The sequence below is a fragment of the Triticum aestivum genome, chromosome 2A (assembly GCF_018294505.1).
Source record: "Triticum aestivum cultivar Chinese Spring chromosome 2A, IWGSC CS RefSeq v2.1, whole genome shotgun sequence".
Taxonomy (NCBI): Eukaryota; Viridiplantae; Streptophyta; class Magnoliopsida; order Poales; family Poaceae; genus Triticum; species Triticum aestivum.
This window is the reverse complement of record NC_057797.1, coordinates 365,101,605-365,110,520: the sequence shown is the minus strand read 5'-3', so window position 1 is coordinate 365,110,520 and position 8,916 is coordinate 365,101,605.

Below are 8,916 nucleotides of genomic sequence, written 5' to 3'. Positions count from 1 at the left end.
AGCTACCCTCCGCGGCTCGATAGAATGCGGCGGCATCGGATACACTCCGGGGAAGATCTGCAAATGCTCCTGAAGAGCTCCGGATTCCGGTAAGTATCAAGTAGCTCACGTTTATATGTTTGCTTTGCATAAAGAATGCCTTACCCGCCGCTATCTCCTTCACCTCATCCAACTCCTGGAGGGTCTTCTGGGATTCGGTCTTGGCAGACTTGGCATTTTCAATAGCTGCTGCGAGCTCGGACGCTCGCGTCTTCGAGTCAAGCTCCAAACTCTCATGTTTCTTCATGAGAACCTGGAGCTCTTGCCGCACCTTGCCAACCTCGGCCTCATACTTCTCCCGCTCGGTGCGCTCCACGGCCGCACTCTTCTCGGCCTCGAGCAGCGCTTTCTTAAGGGTCGCCACCTCAGACGTGGCCCCTACAATAGCCATGTTAATCCTATCATTTCTTGCAATTGCATCTTTTTTATATATATTCAAACAAGGTATTTCTTACCTTCCATCTCCTCAAGCTGCTTCTTGGCATGCCCGAGCTCCTGCTCGGACTTCTCGAGGCTCTGCTTCAGCGCGTCCACTTCCGCAGTCAGTGCGGCAGATGCCAGCAGAGAAGCCTGCATACACATATTGACTCCTTTTATTAGACTCCTGTGAATTCTTTGATCCTCTATTCGGCTTTTCTTCCCGAACGCCCAACAGAGCATCAGGGGCTACTGTCTATGCGGTAATATTATTTACACATTGTTTACTTACCTCAAAGCCTGTCAAAAGGCTTGTACAAGCTTCAGTCAGTCCGCTCTTGGCGGACTGAACCTTCTGGACCACCACACTCATAATAGTGCAGTGCTCCTCGTTGATGGAGGCGCCTTGGAGCGCCTCCAACATATTGTCCGGCGCCTCCGGTTGGACGGGGGCCGCCGGCACGGTCGACTTGCTCCTCTTGGAAGGAGGTCCCCCGCTGGACTCCGGAACCTTTGAAGGTTCCGGAGTGGTGTCCGGCCTAGAGCTGGACTTGGAGCCCTGGGGGTTTCATCCCCTTTACTCCTGGAGTCCGGGAGGTCGCCTTGTGGCGCCTCCAGGACCACCTCCTCCCTGCTTGGAGCCTGTTGGGACAACACCTCGGTGTCGTCCGTAGGACGGGGGGAGGAAGCCGTCGGAAGCGGGTTCACATCCGACGAGTCCAGTGAGCTGCTCGATGACGCGTCGAGCCGGTCTTTGGGTGGGCTGCATAAACATATTCGTTATAAGGGAAAGTTGTGCAATAAATGAATACTATGAATTACTCCGGTATCCGGATACTTACGATTTTTCTAGGGGCTTGGCCCTGGGCTGCCACTCCTCTCCGTCGTCGTCGGCGTCGGTGGAGTAGTCCGGAGGAAGGGTTTTCCCCTTCTTGGACCCTCCGGCCTCCTCAGAGAGGGCGGCCTTCCTTTTCTTCTCTCCTCCCGCTGGAGGGGGAGAGGTTTCTTCTTCTTCCTCCTCGTCTTCACGAGAGGAAGGTGTTTCGGGACCATCGGATGATGAATCCAACACCTCCTGGCGCCGGGCACTCTTTCGAGTCCCCGTGGCCCTTTTTGCGGCCTTCTTCTCCGGCACCACATAGGGTGCCGGAACCAGCAGCTTCACCAAGCGAGCGTCTGCAGGGCCTTCGGGCAAAGGAGCCGGACAGTTGATCTGTCCGGACGTCACCTGCCAATCCTGTCAAAGGTAAGGGAGCTTAGATACATCATGGAGTCAAACTATGATACCCTAATATCCTATAAAAGGAAAAATAACAGCTTACCGCATGAGCGTGATGCTGCGTACTGAATCCGCGATCCTCGGTAGCGGATGCGGGAGCCTCGGCGCCCTTGAAAAGTATCCTCCAGGCATCTTCGAACGTCGTGTCGAAGAGCCTGTTTAGAGTTCGGTGCTGCGCCGGGTCGAACTCCCACAGGTTGAAGGCCCGTTGTTGACACGGGAGGATCAGGCGGATGAGCATCCCATGGACTACGTTGACAAGCTTGAGCTTCTTGTCCACCAGGGTTTGGATGCATGTTTGGAGTCCGGTCAGCTCTCCTTTTTTACCCCAATACAGGCTCGTCTCCTTCCAGGAGGTGAGCCTCGTAGGGGGGTGGATCAAAACTCAGGGGGTACGACCCATTCGGCGTCATGCGGCTCGGTGACGTATACGATTGCCACCCCTTTAGGGTCTCCACAAAGGAGCCCTCAAGCCATAGGACGTTAGCCATCTTGCCCACCATGGCACCGCCGCACTCCGCCTGGCTGCCACGCACCACCTTTGGCTTGACGTTGAAAGTCTTGAGCCATAGGCCGAAATGGGGACGGATGCGGAGGAAGGCCGCGCACACGACGATAAACGCCGAGATGTTGAGGATGAAGTTCGGGGCCAGATCGTGGAAATACAGGCCGTAGTAGAACATGAGCCACCAGACAAATGGATGCAGAGGGAAGCCCAGTCCGCGGAGGAAATGGGGGAGGAATACCACCCTCTCATGGGGCCTAGGGGTGGGGATGAGCTGCCCTTTTCGGAAAGCCGGAGTGCGATGTCGCTAGACAGGTATCCGGCCTTCCTTAGCTTTTTGATGTGTCCCTCCATGACGGAGAAGACCATCCACTTGCCTCCCGCTCCGGACATGGCTGGAGAAAGGTTGAGGTGGGAGTGCGGACTTAGGCGCTGGAGCTCGAGTGCGCAAGAATGGATAGGCAAAGGAGGAAGAAGGTGTGGGTGAAAAGGTGGATCCTTATCCCCTTATATGGATGGACGCAACTATGTGTCCCCACCAGCCTGGCAAAACTCACTTATCTCCAAGCGCCGTAATCAAGGGCGCGGTTGGGTTACCCACGCCCGTATTGATGAGAATCCCAGAATAAGGGGACACGATCTCTGCTTTGACAAGACATGCCAAGGAAACCGCCTCGCATGACACGCTGAGGTGGGATAATGAAACGACTCGGATAAAGGCTTGGCCGTGGTGTGTCACACTATGGAATACGTCAGCAGATTAGATTGGTGTATATATTATTCTCGCTATGGCAATATGTGGAAACTTATTTTGCAGAGCCAGACACTATCTTTGTGTTCAAAACCTGCTACGAAGTACTTGGAGGAGGAACCCGCCTTGCAATGCCGAAGGCAATTTGCGCGCCGGACTCGTCGTCATTGAAGCCTGGTTCAGGGGCTACTGAGGGAGTCCTGGATTAGGAGGTGTTCGGATAGCCGGACTATACCTTTAGCCGGACTCCTGGACTATGAAGATACAAGATTGAAGACTTCGTCTCGTGTCCGGAAGGGACTTTTCTTGGCGTGGAAGGCAAGCTTGGCGATACGGATATTCAGATCTCCTACCATTGTAACTGACTCTATGTAACCCTAACCCTCTCCGGTGTCTATATAAACTGGAGGGTTTTAGTCCGTAGGACAACATACACATCAACAATCATACCATAGGCTAGCTTCTAGGTTTTAGCCTCTCTGATCTCGTGGTAGATCTACTCTTGTACTACCCATATCATCAATATTAATTAAGCAGGACATAGGGTTTTACCTCCATCGAGAGGGCCCGAACCTGGGTAAAACTTTGTGTCCCTTGCCTCCTGTTACCATCTGGCCTAGACACACATTTCGGGACCCCCTACCCGAGATCCGCCGGTTTTGACACCGACAAAACCCTTGCAGGGTTTGAACTTTCGAAAGCCATGCCCGCGGTTATGTGGCAGATGGGAATTTGTTAATGTCTGATTGTAGATAACTTGACACTTAACTTAATTAAAATGCATCAACCGTGTGTGTACCCTTGATGGTCTCTTCTCGGCGGAGTCCGGGAAGTGAACACGGTTCTTGTGTTATGCTTGAACGTAAGTAGTTTCAGGATCACTTCTTGATCACTTCTAGCTTCTCGACCATTGCGTTGCTTCTCTTCTCACTCGTATTTGCGTAAGTTAGCCACCATATATGCTTAGTGCTTGCTGCAACTCCACCTCATTACCCTATCCTACCCATAAGCTTAAATAGTCTTGATCTCGCGGGTGTGAGATTGCTGAGTCCTCGTGGCTCACAGATACTTCCAAGCAGTTGCAGGTACCAATGATACCAGTGCAGGTGACGCAACCTAGCTCAAGTGGGAGCTCGATGAAGATCTTGATCGTTGTTTTATGTCTTTTCTGGTTGATCAGTAGTGGTGCCCAGTTGGGACGATCGGGGATCTAGTATTTGGGGTTGTGTTCTTTTATTTTGGTTCCGTAGTCGGACCTTGATTGTACTCTGGATGATGTATGTTTAACTTGTATTTGTGTGAAGTGGCGATTGTAAGCCAACTCTTTATCCCTTTCTTATTATGTACATGGGATGTGTGAAGATTACCCCTCTTGCGACAAACCTACCATGTGGCTATGCCTCTAAGTCGTGCCCCGACACATGGGAGATATAGCCGCATTGTGGGTGTTACAAGATCCCATGTGCCAGATCGACTACATGCCAAGTCTACAGCGACCGGACGACCGGCCGAGACTGGACGTCCGACCCCCTCCAGCGACCGGACGACCGGCCTCCAGCGGACGTCCGACAACTCCCGTTAAGAGCCAAAACGCCGGACGTCCGACAAGTACCGGACGACCGGACCCTCGCGAGCCACCAGACGTCCGGTATCCATCGGACGTTCGATGCTTGTCTATTCACAGTGTATCGGGCCGGGGCCATGTACCCCTTCGCCCTCACTTACCCCTTCATGGCCTTAGACTATATAAACTCCTCCACCTCCACCTAGTTAGGGTTAGCATTGGTTTTGCTCATTGGAGACAGAGCTTTGCTCATCCATACGGATCTACTCCTTGAGAGAGACCACGGCCCCTCTTCGGAGAAGATCCACCTTGGATTCAAGACCTCCTCGCAGAGAAGATCATCAAGACCTCCTCATGGAGAAGAACCGGTTACCCTTTGTATCTTCCCGTGTTGACTTTGGATCGTGTGATCTCTCTGTGTACTTGGATCTAGCATATGTGTGATCGTTCTTGTTGGTTTGAGTGATTCTCTCGTGTTTCCCCTCGTATTTCCCCTCGTGTTCTTCACGGGATCCGCTCCTTTCGTGAAAGATCGGCCATCTAGGGTTCCACCCTACATCACAGGCTTGGAGGTATGTGACGTAATACTCTTAGACGCTTTTCATATGAAGAAAATATGCCTGTATATAGATAGTAGCCCCTGAGACTCTGTTCCGTTTTCAAAAAGGCCGAACAAAGGATCGAGTAGTATTCGCAGGAGGTGATGTACTTGTCTATTGGATGACAAGCTTCCCTGTTGGCGATGACCGCGCAGGCCGCTGAAGTTTCCAAACTCAATCGGAAGCTGAAGCTGGCTGATGATGAGATCGACCGCATTAACAAGCTGTTCAATGAGGCACAAGGTATGTTTAAGATAGCTCTTATATGCCTGAAGTGATATGTAAATTTAGAGTTAAACTCATGCACTGCTATGATTATGATTGCAGGTAGCGCAGCCAAGGTCGAGACCCTCAAGAGCGCCCTTGCCCAAGCCAAGGAGGAGGCGAAAGTGAGCAAAGTAGCCGCTGATAAAGCAGCTACGGATTTAATGACCGAACAGGTCGCCCACCACCAACATGAAGAGAGACTGCCCAAAGTGGAGCGGGAGATGAAAGACGCCATCAGAAAATGCGAGACATTGGAGGAGAAGACTTTGGCCCAAGCGGCCAAAATTGCCAAAGCCCTCAATGAGGCCAAGGAGGCACAGACCGAGTCCCGGGTGGCTCGGGAGGACATCCGGCAGGCCGGACAGGTAGCGGCTGGTAAGGCATTTCTTTTGCAGAGTGTATCTGGCAGTCAGAGATATGCCTTGCTCACTTGACTATGGAGTTCTCCAGACGCCTTTGCAGATCTTTAGAAGATCTCTGCCGATGCCGCGCATTTCTTCCGGTCCCAGGAGGGGAACACGACGGAGAAGCTCTTCTGGTCACCGTTACAGGTGGCAATTTTATCCTTGGATCTGGATACCCATGGATACCCGACCCGGTTGGGCAAGGGTATGGAGCACATTTCTGCCCATGGGTCCATGGATATGGATACCCACGAATAGCTGGGTTGGGCATGGTTATAGTTTGTGCTCCATGGATATCCAATGGATACCCGTATGACATGTGGGGCCATATGCCAGTGACAGTAGAAAGAGCGAATCAATGGGAAATGGCAGGAAATATGCAACTTGTGCCATGCGTTATATGCTGAAAAATCAACATCTGGTATGTCACACTTAAGGGCTCATCGTATTACTTGTTACCTACTTATGCATGTACCTTATGTTGTCATTTGTGAGTGAATGATGATGAGTTAATTTGATCTTTGGGAAGGCTTCATGCTGACTTTTCTATGCCCATGGAGCTCCATGGGTATGTGGGTATCCAGCGGGTTTGGGCATGGGCACAAGTTATGCCCATGGATAATTTGGTGGATGGGCAGAGGGTAGGAAGATGGGTCATGGGTTGGATTTGGACCAGCTCCACCTGCGCCAAACCCGACCCATTGCCATCCCTAGTGTGTCGGAGCGTCCGGCGCAATTTGAAAACCAGATGATGTAGTTGGAGGAGCTGCATAGGATGTACAGCTTGGCCATTAAGGATGTTATAGTCCGGCTATGGCCAACCGAACCCATTCCTAGCAGCTACTTCAGCCTGGTGAAGCGACTCGCCGACGCACTGCCACGAGTCGAAGTTGTAAAGCACTCGGCGTGCACAGAGGGTGCGCAGATGGCTGTTGCCCGTGTCTAGATGCACTAGGCCAAGATGAAGGCCATTGTGGTGGCGACCGAGGGCCCACCTGAAGGCAAGGACCACCGCAAGCCGGAGCAATATTTTGATGATGTCCTAGAGGGTGCCCGAATAGTAGAGGGACAATGCTCAAAGGATATCATGTTTGAGTGAATTTATCTGGGTTGTCCAGACTTTGTTTTCTGATCCACGGTTTTGTAATATATTTATGCCTATATCTGAAATTATTTTCCTCCTGTGTGGCTATTTTTAATCCTGAAAGTTTGCCAGTCGTCGGCTTCAGCCCCCACATAGATATTATGGGGGTGTTCGGGGTAGCGCACGATCACACTTGACCCAACGTCTTGGTCACTAAATGAGGTGTCTGTGCGGCGAACCTGGCAATCAGACTATGCGGCTTTACTAGTTTCACTTAGCCATAGAAGTTTAACGTTGGGGCTAAGTACTAGCCCCTGGTGCGTATGCGGCCATCCAAACTGGGATGCCTTAGGAGTGTGAATGGACGAAGGCTAGTCCTTCGTATAATATGGAAGAGATCGCAAGAGATTTTAGCAAGTCGCCGAATCATCGACCAGCTCTGACCGTATGATGATAGTCAGTTTTTAGCTTTCTCTACTGAAGTTTTTGACTGGAAAAACCAGAAACACAATCACAATAGTTCTCCCTTTACTACCCTAGCCGAACAAGCGGAACGTAAGGTAGTAATCACAGGAGCCAGGCAACTCAACTATTGACCATAGACATGATTCGGAGCTGATGCATATAATACAATATTCGGGACGTCGAAGTATACTCTAGAAGTGTTCAAACTTATTGGAAATATGTATGGCCGAATAGAGCCCCTGGCATTTAAGCCGTACCAAACTTATATGGCAATCTGACGACAAAGAAGGAATACCGATTTTATGAAATAAACCAATACCGAACAGGGGTTTGTGAAAAACTGTTTCCATTATAATCTAATTGATCCGTCAAAACGTGCTATTACAGATAATGCCATAAAGATCAAGGCTATTTTACATGCCGAGAGTTTGTACACATGGGGAAGCTGTATACAGGGCCGAAAGAAGAAAAGGTCTTTTTGAAGATTCCCTTGATGCCCTGCCGCACCAGTGCGCCACTATCGCCTTGGTGTTGAATCCTTCGAGAGGAAAAATCGATGATCGTATGTATAGAAGGGGCTTGTGAAGGAGCTCTTGTGTGACCATCAGGCGATGAGGTTTTAACGAACCTGTAATAAGAAGGGGAAAAAGGAAGAAAGAGGAAGGGGTTGAGGTAAAAATAGGGATAAACCGCGCTATAGACCCTGCCCGCATTGTGCCTCCGTTGTTGCCCAAGGTATTTTAAGTGCGTAGTTATGCACACGCGGTACATATGTCACAGTTAGATGGGGCGAGTGACGGAGGCGGAACTGCTAGTCCAGCTCTGAATTCACCGAGCTGTTGTTCTACAAGGTAGGCCGGACTCGTTTGACCGTGTCCGGGGGCTTGATGGCCGGTGAAGTGTTCGGCTTGATGAGGCCGCTCTATACCTCAGCCGCAAGGGCTGCGGTATGCTCCTCAGTTCGGAGGGAGCGATCGATGTTTCCATTGACTGTGATACCTCCGCGTGGTTCGGGCATCTTGAGCTTTCAGTAAGCATAGTGCGGGACTGCATTGAAGCGAGCGAAGGCAGTTCGTCCGAGCAGTGTGTGGTAACCACTGCGAAAGGGGACAATGTCAAAGATCAAGTCTTCCCTTTAGAATTTATCCGATGAATCGAAGACTACTTCAAGTGTTAAGGAACCCGTGCAGCGGACCTCTACGCCGGGTATCACTCCTTTAAAGGTGGTGTTACTAGGCTTGATTCTTGATGGGTCAATACCCGTTTTGCAGATAGTCTCTTGATAAATCAAGTTAATACTGTTGCCACCATGCACAAGGACTCGAGTGAGATGGAATCCATCGATGATTGGATGGAGGACCAGGGTTGCCGAACCTCCATTATGGATACTAGTCGGGTGGTCCCTACAATCGACGGTGATTGGACAAGCCGACCAAGGATTGAATTTTGGGGTGACCAGCTCTACGGCGTAGACATCCCTTAGCGCATGTTTGGCCCCCTCTTGGGGATATGAGTGACGTATATCATATTCACTGTTTTTAC